The sequence below is a fragment of the Podarcis filfolensis genome (genome assembly GCF_964270895.1).
Source record: "Podarcis filfolensis genome assembly, chromosome: 3".
Classification (NCBI taxonomy): Eukaryota; Metazoa; Chordata; class Lepidosauria; order Squamata; family Lacertidae; genus Podarcis; species Podarcis filfolensis.
Window position 1 is genome coordinate 30,391,483 of NC_139606.1, and position 12,555 is coordinate 30,404,037.

The window sequence follows — 12,555 nt, forward strand, 5'->3', positions numbered from 1 at the left end:
AGTGCTTCCCCCCCAAAAAAAAACAATGTTTGGGGGTAATCTGATTTTCCTACTCATATTGAAATACTGCCCCTCAATGACACCAAACTTAGATTCACAAAATGTTTAGAGGTATGCGTCCCCCCAGAAAAAAAGCACTGCCTAAAACTGTGTGTTTACCAAAGGAAGGATAAGTCTTGCTGTGAGCGGATGAATATCTAGCATGAGTATCTTATGGCCTCATTAAATGCCTAATCATGTAGAGAGGATATTGAAATGTGCATTTTCTGCCTTTCAAATTTAAGCACCCGAGTAGTGATTTTTTGTTTTGCCCCACTTCCAAGAGACACATATTAGGCTGAGGTTTATTCCAAATATGAATCCAAGTATGTGAAGCAATAAAAACCATTTGGGCTTGTGCTTCTGTATACACACTTAGTTCCAGCCCCGGCGGCTACCGCAGCTCAGTGCCCAAATGGAGATGTTAACTTACACAAATGGTTCGCTGAAATCCAGTTTTTCTGTTTGTGCAATTGGCACATGACATTCCAATTTTTTTCAGCCATCATACTCTTTATTCTGCTGCTTTCCATCTCATCAGTTGGGCAGCGCTTGATGGAATGTATCCAGGCTGCTTTTGGTCCCACCTCTCCGTCATTCCTCCCTGGCAATTCATTACCCATTTTCCACCCTGGCAATGCATAGAGGTAGTTCTTCACCTATGCATGTGTACCTTTCTTTAATAAAAAAAAGAATCCCAGTGCCAAATGAAACATTACCAGCCTTAGATATCACGGTTCACAAAAGGCAAAATGAAAGATTGTACTTGTAAAAAAAGATAAAAACTTATTCTAATGGGAAAAATTATTCTAAATGGCCTTCTAATGGGAAAGCCTTTTGGAAGGCAGCCTTGGGAAATGCAGTTCTTACCACACCCATTTTTACACTTTGGCCACACCCACATTGACATGTGCCACACCCCCAACAGTTGACCATGGATCAATGCTGCCCTCAATCCTCAAAAAGGTAGCCGCCTCAGCCTTAGAGGACAGGAGAACTTTAAACACTTGAAGGCTCATAAAACCAAACAGCAGGAAACAGTGGAGTACTTTTTATATATGGTTCAGTAACAGCACAGAGTTTATGTGCCCATGCAGGGCAATTCCATGAATGTTTCTTCCGGACTTACTGATGTGATGTTGCATTAGTGCTTAATTCTGACACAAAAAGTCTTAGGATAATTCTGTCAAATTATTGCAGTAACAACCAAAAATTGTTCTTTATACCATTACTCTGCTTAGAAAACAACACATCAACACATTAGCAACTGAACTTGTAAATTAGCATTAATTTCAAAAAGCAGTAGTAATATCAGGGAGTGATAACATTTAAGCTAATGCTTTCAAAACAGGGAGGTTTTCCAGCAGTTTATTAATGTAGATTCTCTCACATATAAACAAAGAGCAGAATGAATTGTCTCAAGAATTATTGCTTGTGATTTCCCATCGCAATCATGGCTGTTGCCATTTGAAAAGTCAACATTTACCCAAAGCGGTATCTTAGTTACCCTGTCAGAAACAGATGAGGGACTCCCCCTCCCCCTTCCCTTTCTCTGAAAATGCTGTGAAACACTGGATCTTGACACAGCCTGGAGAACTGCAGGAAACTGTTTATAGTCTATATGCCATAAATCCCTCCTTTCTATGTCCTCTTTTTCTTCCTCCATTATATTGTTGGGCTCAAGTTTGTGTTCCATGCTCCTTTTGTCATTTTCTTGAGGGCTGCAACCTGTCATTCGTTCATCTGTGAGGACCGCTATCTAATCGTGAGGACAAATTTTAATCAACGAGGCTCTGAGTCAAAGGCACACTTAAAAACAAAAATAGCACCCTCATCTCTCTCTCTCTTGTTGATTTGATGTGCAGCTGTCATAGGGAATGAAAAAGAAAATTGAGGGTGGCCTTTCCTTATTTTCTTGTTTATTTGAATGTATGCAATGGTGGGGGCTGAGTTTAGCAGGGTTCAGAAAGCTAATTCTGAGACTCAACCCAACCCTGAACCTATTTCAAATCATGCCTAGACTCCTCTGAAGCTCAAGTCTGGCTCATAAAAATGACACCAACATGCAAACTGATTTAACTTACAGCATAGATGGTGAATCAACTAGAAGTTATTTTGCTGCTTGACAGCTCTAATCTTCGCACACTGCAGTCTTCTAGTAGTACCTCTTATGTTTAGGATCTCCCAACCAAGTCAACCTGCTTCTTCGCCATAAGATATACAGTGGTACCTCGCAAGACGAAATTAATTTGTTCTGCGAGTTTTTTCGTCTTGCGAATTTTTTGTCTTGCGAAGCACGGATTCCCTGGGTATTAACGGTTTTAAGAAAAAGGAAACAAACTCGCAAGACGTTTTCGTCTTGCGAAACAAGCCCATAGGGAAATTCGTCTTGCGAAGCAACTCAAAAAACAAAAAAACTCTTTCGTCTTGCGAGTTTTTCGTCTTACGAGGCATTCGTCTTGCGAGGTACCACTGTAGGGTGCAGCATTTGTACTTCTATATCCTTATTGTCCTGTTTTTGTCAAAGAGAGGCACTTTAATCCCCTGTCATTGCTGTTCCTGCTGTCTTACTTCAACTACCACTGACCTGATATGGCAGCACCTCCAGCCTGGTCCTTGCCACAGAGTTTTTGGACCACAGCGCCTATCAGCCCCAACCATTGACCGTGCTGCCTGGAGCCGATCGGAGTTGTAGTCCAACAACATCTGGAGGGCACCAAGTTGGGGAGGGCTGCACTGTGGCATGTGGAAAATAAGGAATCTCTAAACTGGTTATCCTGATGCCTGATCTTAAGGATGTTTACTCTCATTTAATCCAGTGAGACTTGTATTATGCATGTTTAGAATTACAGTTCTCTGTTCTGGGGTTTGTTCCCCTCTGGGCAACTCAGATAGTAATGTTTCCACAACCTGCAGCCGGTATACTTTCTTTTATTTTTGCATTTGCATTAATTGATTTCATTTCGAAATAGTACAGGAGGGGAAGAGCTCACCTACGTGTCCTCGTTTCTGTCTCCTTGATATATGGCAGATTGATATCTCTCCATTTCCTCAAAACATATTTGAGGACCATATCGAAGACTAAGGGTCAGATAAAGGGGGTTCTGCATTTAATTAATGTCTGCATTTAATTGTATTTAATTAAGGTCCACAATTTCCATAAAAGGCATGACCCACAGAGCACATTAGCACTCCTTTTATCCTCCTTATTCAGCCAAACAGCAACTCAATTTGTTCTGTCCTGAGATTTTCACCACCACACCAAACAACAGGGAATAAATAAAGCATTATGATATCATCCATTATCCGTTACAGAACAAATTCGTCTTCTGCCTTACTGCAATAACTGCATTCAATAAAATGTCCTTAATGTTCCCATGGCCTCCTGGATTATGAAAAGATGTTTATCCTGCAGCATTGCCCTTGCTACCAAGCTACTTTAATATTTCACAAAATCTTAGAAGCAGTACAGGCCAGATGGCAGGATTCTAATTGGTCCATCTATGGGTCCCTGATGACCTTAATGATTAAATCTACCTTTCTGTTTCATAGCATTTAGCAGGATTTTCAAACGCTACCTCTCAAAAGAATGAGGGTCAGTCCTTTGGCTGCATCCAGCAGGGGGATAATGGACTGAGCAAATCAGATCAATAGAAGGGATTTTGAAGAACTGTGGGATTGAATGTCATGACTCTTCATTATTTCCTGTCTATCCCTCCTGCAGCTTATGTCAAAACCTGATAAAAAATGAGCACAATATAGATCTTGGAAGTCAAACTAATCCTCTGAAATGTCTTTTAATGGGTATTTCCAAAGAACCATTTGCAATCATTATAATTCATGGTTATCACACTAAATTCAAAATTTTTGAATGTCTTCCAGAAAGGCTTAGGACAAGTATGATTTAATGTAAGACCCTCTTAAATTCAGCAATGGTGGGATTATCTGGGTGTTTGCGAGTATCCAGATCTTAAAACACTAACACTTGGATATAGAAAATGTGCACTCTTAGGGTAAACACAACACACAGAAATTAAGGAAATGGCTTGCTAGGCTGGGCTGTGGACTGAGTACAACAGTGAGGGGACGCATCCTGTGGAGGCTGGTAGAGCAAGAAGGAATGTGCTGTTTGCGGCAAATTGAAAAACAAAGCTTTCATCTAGCTTTTTGCTACTGGTCTAACAGATTTTGCAGGTTTATGTATTGTTTCAAAAACCTGCATCTGTCTGACCAGGTGGATCCATGGGGTAAAAGAAAGAAATGTGTTTACAATGGGAAGTGAAGCATCTCACAAATCACTTTTAATTCTCATAAAAAAAAACGATTGGCTGTGTATGTCAGATGAAATAAAGGAGGATAGCTCAAAGTGTGCTGTTCAGTGTGGTGAAGGCAGCACTTTCTACATACATGAGCTCCCAAGTTGATATATCATCTTGTTGCTCTTTGCTGAATGGCTGGCTGCCCGTACAGTCAATTCCTCTTTCTCCTGTATGGGAATAAGGCATCCCATTTCTGATTGCCTCCAATGGAAGAAGTTGGTGTCTCTTCCACTGAAGAAAGATGCACATATTTCCCTGTGCATTATTGGGCTAGGAAACTGACCCCAAGGTGAAAAAGTGGGAGTCTGCTTAAATGTATTTTGGTCCTTTTGGCATCTCACATTTTAAAAGAGGCTCCTCTGGTAGCACACCTGGGAAAATCATCTTCTGGGATCTTGGAATGTAGTTGGCTGTCAGAAAAGACAGTAGTACTAGAGGGACTGAGTCAGTAAAAGTGTGCTTTTCTGTATCTTAATTAAAAAAATAAAAAATAAAAGCAGGCTTCAGAGAAACTCTTGGGATTAATTTAGAATAATTCATACTTACAAATGGATTGCCAGAAGGCAGATGTTTTCCATATCTGTCAAAACCTATAGCTTAATTTGTGAGAAGGAGAAGGAGAAGAAGATTCAAATGAAAACCTGGCAACATGGCAAGAAAGGGGAAAAAAAACATATTCTCTCCTTCCATGCAGAATATCTTTCTCTGCTATTCCTTCCTTAAAAATTAGACCTAACTTTTCTCATTATCACTAAGTAGACTGGGAATGGTGCAGGGAGAGAGAGTGAAAGAATAACACTTTTATACTAAAGCACTATTGGCTCAGCAGTGAAAGTTAAAGACTGAATTCTTTTCCATTTCCCCCATCCCCCATCTGTGGCAATGAATGTTAAAGATACCTATTAAGTAAGTCATCTGGATGTCCCATGGCATCTCTGATGTAAAAGATGCTTGTGTTTTTATTTCTGTGCAGCATATGATTAATGTACATTCCATACTCATGAGAGAGTTGCTTTAGGCGCAGAAGAATTTTGTTTATAGGCAAGAAAAAGAAAAGTCTCTCTCTTCCTTGGTATTTTTAAATGCTTTGACTAAACAGTTGATTAGTCACAAAAATGCTTCCAAAATCTTGTGTGTCATTAGCTTATGTTGATCATTTGATGTTAGTTAGAATTGATAATGAATTGATCTGGAAGAAAGTCCCTTTCAGATATATTGCAAGGCAAGGAATAAATGCTGTGCGCAGGAATGTACCATGGGCTGGTTTCCCCCCAGTGTGACGGAGGCACTTAAGCAGTCGTTCACAATTTAATGGTTCTCTCCCTCTTTCTGTAATTCTTTTATTCACTTCCTGCCCCGTCCTAATCTCTTCCTGATGTGGCTCCTTCGTCCAATATGCCCTTGATTACAGATTCCTGGGAATGAAAAGGGAAAGGACTGTTGTCTCATGCTCTTCCTGTGTGTGTCTGGGATCCCTCTGGCTGCTGTGGGAAGGCATATCCTGAACTTTTAGTCTGACTCATCATTAGGACTCTTCTATTGTTATTATTGATATTAGAGCCAGTGGGATACACTGGCTAGAATATCAGGTGACAACTTGGGGTAAGATCCAGGTTCTCATCCCTAGTTAACTTTGAATGTACCTAGTTGACACTCGGCCTGTCACAGTCTCTCAGACTAACCCACTATGTGTACCACCTCAAGGAGAGTTCTGCAAATAATAAATAACAACAACAACAACAACAACAACAACAACAACAACAACAACAACAATAATAAATTATTTATACCCCATCCATCTGGCTGGGTTTCCCCAGCCACTCTGGGCGGCTTCCAACAGAATATTAAAATACAATAACCTATTAAACATGAAAAGCTTCCCTAAGCAGGGCTGCCTTCAGATGTCTTCTAAAAGTCTGGTAGTTGTTTTTCTCTTTGACATCTGGTGGGAGGGCGTTCCACAGGGTGGGTGCCACTACTGAGAAGGCCCTCTGCCTGTAACTTGGCTTCTCGCAATGAGGGAACCGCCAGAAGGTCCTCGGCACTGGACCTCAGTGTCTGGGCAGAATGATGGGGGTGGAGACGCTCCTTCAGGTATACTGGACCAAGGCCATTTAGGACTTTAAAGGTCAGCACCAACAATTTGAATTGTGCTCAGAAACGTACTGGGAGCCAGTGTAGGTCTTTCAAGGGCTGTCTAGTCCATATTCCTCCAAGATGCCTCCAAGGAAAGCATTGCAGCAGGACCGTAAGTACAGCAGCACTCCCCTCACTTGTGTTTCCCAGTACCTGGCATTCACCTCCAGTACTGAAAGCAGACACAGCCAGCATGACCAGTGGCCTCCATGAATTGGTCTAACCACCTTTTGAAGCCATCCAAGTTGGGGGCCATCACCACATCTTGTGGTACAGTCAAACCTTGGTTGTCGAACGTAATCTGTTCTGGAAGCCCGTTTGGCTTCCGAAATGTTCGACAACCGAGGCGCAGCTTCTGATTGGTTGCAGGAGCTTCCTGCACTCAAGCGGAAGCCATGTTGGACGTTTGGCTTTCAAAAAACGTTTGAAAACCGGAACAGTTACTTCTGGGTTTTTGGCATTTGGGAGCTGAAACGTTCCAAAACAGAGGCGTTTGAGAACCGAGGTTTGATTGTAGTAGAGTCCACCCACTGTGTGAATAAGTAGCTTTGTCCATCCAACTTCATTCAGTGGCCCCAGGTAGCAGTATTAAGAGAGAGCAGCTTTTAAACTGACCCCTGGGGGTAAGCTAACAGGAACTGATGAGCATCTGGATTGGGATGAATCATCCCTAAGGGGTGAAAATGAAACTGTTTATGATTGTCAAAACGGGGGCTTTTTTATTTGACATGCCAACAGCCTGGTTGAAGTGAAGCTGGCTCCTTTTGTACAGGCCTAGCCGTTCCCATAATATTCCCTAGGTTACTTGGCTAGCTTACAGTTCCTGTTTGCCCCATGCACCTTGCACCATATGCATGGGGCAAGCAGGATTGCAATCATGTTCTTGGAGCTGCTTGCTTGTTAGATTTAATTAATTCTTCACAGTTGCAAAATCGTACACATTCTTTTAGGAAATGTCATCTGTATCTATTTTTTAATCCACCCCACCTTTCCTGTATGGTAAATTAAATTTTAAAGCTTAGCATGTGAAAGACGTGATGACATTGCTGGAGGAGAATTCCAGATTCGTATCAGCTCTGAAGCACTTTCTGCAACACACTTGAGCCTTTATAGTAGCTTATTATTTCTTTCCCATGCTTACTCTCTAACCTTTATCAAGATACAGATAATATTGTATCCATGAGCAGAATATTTAGAAAGCTTGCAGGAAAGCCATAGCAACTGGAAGAAAGCCAAGTAACCTTTACGAAAGGAAAATGAAAAGAATGAACATAACCACAAGCAAAGTCAGTTGGCAATATCAGAAACTAGTTGAGTATGCCCAAGAGACAATTTAAATGAGAATTGTGAAAAGAAACAGACACAAGGCTATTTATTATTAGGCTTTTGTATGGCAAACACTGATTTCCACCTAGTTGTGGAAATCAGTAAATCTAATAAACACGGATCTGAGTCAGTTTAATATATTCATGATTTTATACTGGACTTCTTGGGCTTTTTCTTTCCATAGGTCTCTCATTAAACCCACAACCCAACTCAGTAAACAGTGATTTGGTATAAAGCACTTAGGAAGAAGTAAAGCATATACATTAAGGCCTCATGCCAGGATGTACTTCCTCTTATATTTTCCCATCCCTAAGATTCACTTATTTACAATGTACTTTTGATTTTCCTTTGATATCCTGTGTAGGTTTATGCTTACAGCTCTCAGAGATTAAAATGCATTTATTGGTTTTCTGCCAATGGAGTTTAAATAATTTCCCCAAACTGACTTCAATGGGAATAGCCTCTGGCCTTATCCGTTTAACACCTTCCTGCTCTCTGGGGCAAATTAAAGACAGCACTTTCAGATGGCACATCAGGGCCAGATATTTCTTTTATCTGTCATTGCTGGGGAGACATATGGGTGATAAGTGGCTCAGCAGCAGCAACCATGCACCCGTCTGCTTAAGCCCTAACACATTATACCTGTGGCATTTCCCTACCCAGAAAGTAAACTTTGTACATTGTTGTCTTGTCTCATCATGTGCCACATGCACGCACAAACTATGAACATTTTTGCAGTTCAAAGTTGTCAGAGTTGACTGGTGTGAAGGCAAGGGGAGCTTCGGAGGAGCTTCTGGGTTATTTAGTGGCAGAACATTTGGGGGAACAGAAGGCAATTGTTCCTTCAGAGTGATGCACGGAAGATTCTCCTCCAATTCCCCAATCAGAGCCTTTTCATCTCTCACAGGTCTCTTGTGTGTATCCCAAGCAGGGGAAGTCAACTGGGCTGCTTCTTGACTGCTGGAAGCCCTCAAAGAAATCACTGGTCTTGATTTTGAAGGAGCTGAACTTTCCTGTCTGATAAAAGCCAAATGGCACCAAAATAACTTTAATGGCATTGCATCACATTGTGATATTGATTTGAGGTAACAGTCGAAGTGTGGTGTAAATAATTCACCAATAGGACTGAATGCTGTATTTCTTAAGCTTTAAGTTCTGCATTGTCATCTTCTTTTTTAAAAAAAGTTTTTTTAAAAAATCAGCAGACAGAGAAGAGTCTGACTTAGAGAGCTATTTCCTGCCCAGCACTTCTCTGTTCAAAGGAGGACAAAAGAGGGGTGATATACAGGAATTGGAGGCTGCAAAATAATGGGTTAGTCTTCTGGTAAGAGCTAGTGCAGTATCTGAGCCAATTACAATTGATGAATGGTCTGTAAGAACCTGCTGCATAATTGCAGAGGAAGTGGAAGAATAGCAGATTCAGTAGCCGGAACCTAAATGATGCAGTTACAGTGTGAGGGGTTTTTTTATTATATAAAAAAAATAGATCTTCTGTTAAGAACTGAGTTGTTCCTCAGAATGGGTTTTGCATCCCACTTGAACCTGCTAATTATAGATGTGCATGAATGACAAAAGTAGAGGCTGATTATTATTTTTCTCTCTTGTTCTTTCTTAGAATGTTTCCCCACTTCCCGCCACAAAGTCTCTTTTAAAGCAAAAACCATTATCCCCCAGGGCTTTTTTTCAGCCGGAACTCACTGGAACTCAGTTCTGGCACCTCTCAAGTGGGCGCCATTGCCATTATAACAGGACAAGTGAGGCTTTCATGATGGGTTCAAACACTTCTTTTTCTAGTAAAATAGCACTGACTACTCCCATAAGTCACTTGCAAGCAGCCGAAGTGTGGATCTTGCCAATGCAATGAACTTTGCTATGCAGGACTGCACACGACAAAGGGAAGTATCTTTTAAAGAACTTCTTTGTTTACTTTCTTATGCTCTTCTTAATTGCGGGATGAATTTAAAACACCAGCAAAGCAACGTAGAGTTCCACTTTCACAAAGAGAGTTGTTGTTTTTTAAATGCTTTATTCAGAATAAAAATGTGTTAAGGATAAGGTAAGGAAGGGTTTTCTCAAAGCCACGTGCATGATACTGCCCCTCCCCCACCAAGTCATATTGTCTCAGTAGCACATTTGCACCACAACTATATTGACTATCATCAACATTGTTTATTTATAAAAAAAACATTTTTAACCCAGTGTTCACTGAAAAGTTCCAGCATGCATTACAAGTAAAATGTAGCTAAAATGCACATCACAGACCCAGCTCATCCATGGCCACCTCATCTGCCTGCCTCCGTCGCTGACAGAGAAGCGGCACTAGCATTGATATGGATTTCCAGTGAGGTATTGCTAAAATCTTGTGAGATCTCACCCAGGTTCTGCGAGATCTCACAGAGTGTGTGAGCTCTTGCGAGATCTGGTGATATCTCACTGGAAACTGGCTCTTCTGGTTCTCTGCCACTGGCAGGGCGGCGTGGCACTTCCTGTTTTGCCTCAAGCGGCGAAGCGGGACACGCCAGCCCTGGCACATCATAGCACACCGACAACAAAATGAAACAACTGAGTAAAAGCACACAACCCTCCACATGGGCGCAGCCAAGGGGGGCAGGGAGGGGCAGCTTCCCCCCAATCAATAAAAATCAATAAAAATACATAGCAAACTGAGTTCTTCCCCCTCCTCTGACAAAAGGCCTGCCCCCCCCCCAGTCTGACATTAAACTCCTGGGCAAAAAAACACTGGTCTTTAATAGGTGCCAGTAGTTCAGCAGCATCAGTACGGGTCATATCTTAGAGGGGTAGGAGTTCCAAAGCTGGGGTGCCATCACCAAAAAGGCTCTACTTTGCATTGTTTCCAGTTGAACTTTAGTAAAAGGTGGCACCACAAAGGATGTTCCCCCTTGTGTGCTCTGAGCTTGTGTGACATGAGAACAGAGAGAAATAGCCTCATGTTCTCCTAACAAACTAATAATAATAAAAAAAGGTTCTCTCAGATGGTGTACTATTTTTGCCCCTTTAGGACCATACATGCAACAGAAGCAGTTTGTATTCTAAAAATGGAAAATCATTCCAGACAGAAACATGTTTCCCAGAAATTAGGCCATTATCTTATTGTCTTGGAATGGAATGCAAATAATAATTATCATAATTATTGGTTGCAAAGCCAGCTGCAATATACAGGGGAAACACAACATCGTGTCTGCATTTTGCAGGGTGTTTGATGAAGTGCCAGTATCAAGCAGCAGGGATGGTGAAAACTGAAGGCCTCCAGGTAAGCGTTGCCAAATCAAAGGAAAGATGCCTTTCTAAATGTGTGTGTGTGTGTGTGTGTGTGTGTGTGTGTGTGTGTGTGTGTTTGTATCCCTCCCATCAGAGTCTTACAGCTGGAGTCGTTCCATCTTTCTCAGCTACAGAAATCAGCTACGGAAAAGATAAAAATAGAAAGACTCGTCTCCCTGTTCCAGGTGTAGAGAGGGAAATGACCAAAATGGACATTCTAAATCGTAATTTTGAATAGCGATGGAGGGTTAACAAGGATTTAGGATCAGAACTGCACCCATATTGACCAGAATTTCCGGAGCGGAAGCCGTGTTAGCCTGTTTGCAGCAAAACCATCCCAGAGTCTTGTGGCACCTTAAATGTTTCAACAACCAAATGATGCATACAGAAATGTATACAGTAGAAGAAATAGTGTATACAAATGCAGATATTAGTGACAACAACACAAAACATATTATATTAGGAATAACCGCTTGCAAAAATGTGCTTGCCGGGCAAAATTGCATACAACATTGCGCTGATGACCAAATGCAGGTTTTCGCTTTCATAAAACATTTCACCCAGAAACCACTCTATATTTGAGATGACTACAGTTGCCGAAATATGTGTCATGCATATGGCGATGGGTCCACAAGGCTACATCTCTCTGCAGCACAGCAATGCCTTTCTCCCATGTTCATCATGGACTCAAGGATCCATGACAACAAGCCCTAAGTTTAGTAAGTTAATAGTGTTTACCTTTTTGAAAACATATTCTTTGATTATCATGTAAATTACAACAACTGTGTTGAACACAACCTTAGATACATGCCTTATTAGAATTTTTGCCCACAAACAACTTGGTGCTTTATTTAGATATGAGGAGCTTAGCAATTTTAAAAACAAGGAATGCTGATTGGATGGTGTTACTATAATTACCGTATCAGGTATCACAGCTCATTTTAGCCTGCCTTATATATATATATATATATAAAAACCTTAATTGAGCGGTAGGTGAGGTATATTTATAGGCTGCATATCTAGATTCAGAATCCCCAGGAGTGACAGGGAGATTATATTGGTTATGGTATCCTCATCAACATAAGAGCTTACTTCACCTCCCCCTTTTTTGAAACTGGGTCTGGTTTCCTCCTCAAGATGGCATATTATGAGCATGTTTTCAGATACCCTTTTTTGTCATTTTAGATCAACTATTTAACAGAGCATGTTGCTTTTTCATTAACAAGGGAAATATTCAGCTAATAGATGCATTATCATTTTATACGGTAGTAGCTAGCAAAGTTTTACTCTGAGTAGACCCATTGAAATAAATAAACATGATTCAGCTAGAATGCAGGTGGGGCTGTGGTCTAAACCACTGAGCCTCTTGGGCTTGCCGATTGGAAGGTTGGCGGTTCGAATCCCCACGACAGGGTGAGCTCCTGTTGCTCTTTCCCAGCTCCTGCCAACCTAGCAG

General features: G+C 41.2%; 1 long non-coding RNA gene across 1 annotated transcript in view; it reads left to right on the plus strand.

The window, feature by feature from the left end:
• LOC310759860 overlaps positions 1-12,349 on the plus strand; it is a 133,821-nt gene extending 121,472 nt beyond the window's left edge. The window contains exons 2-3 of the long non-coding RNA XR_014546583.1: positions 11,033-11,091; positions 11,664-12,349. This is a non-coding gene — a long non-coding RNA (uncharacterized lncRNA). The remainder of the gene's footprint in view (positions 1-11,032; positions 11,092-11,663) is intronic.
• The last annotated feature ends 206 nt before the right edge of the window (positions 12,350-12,555 follow it).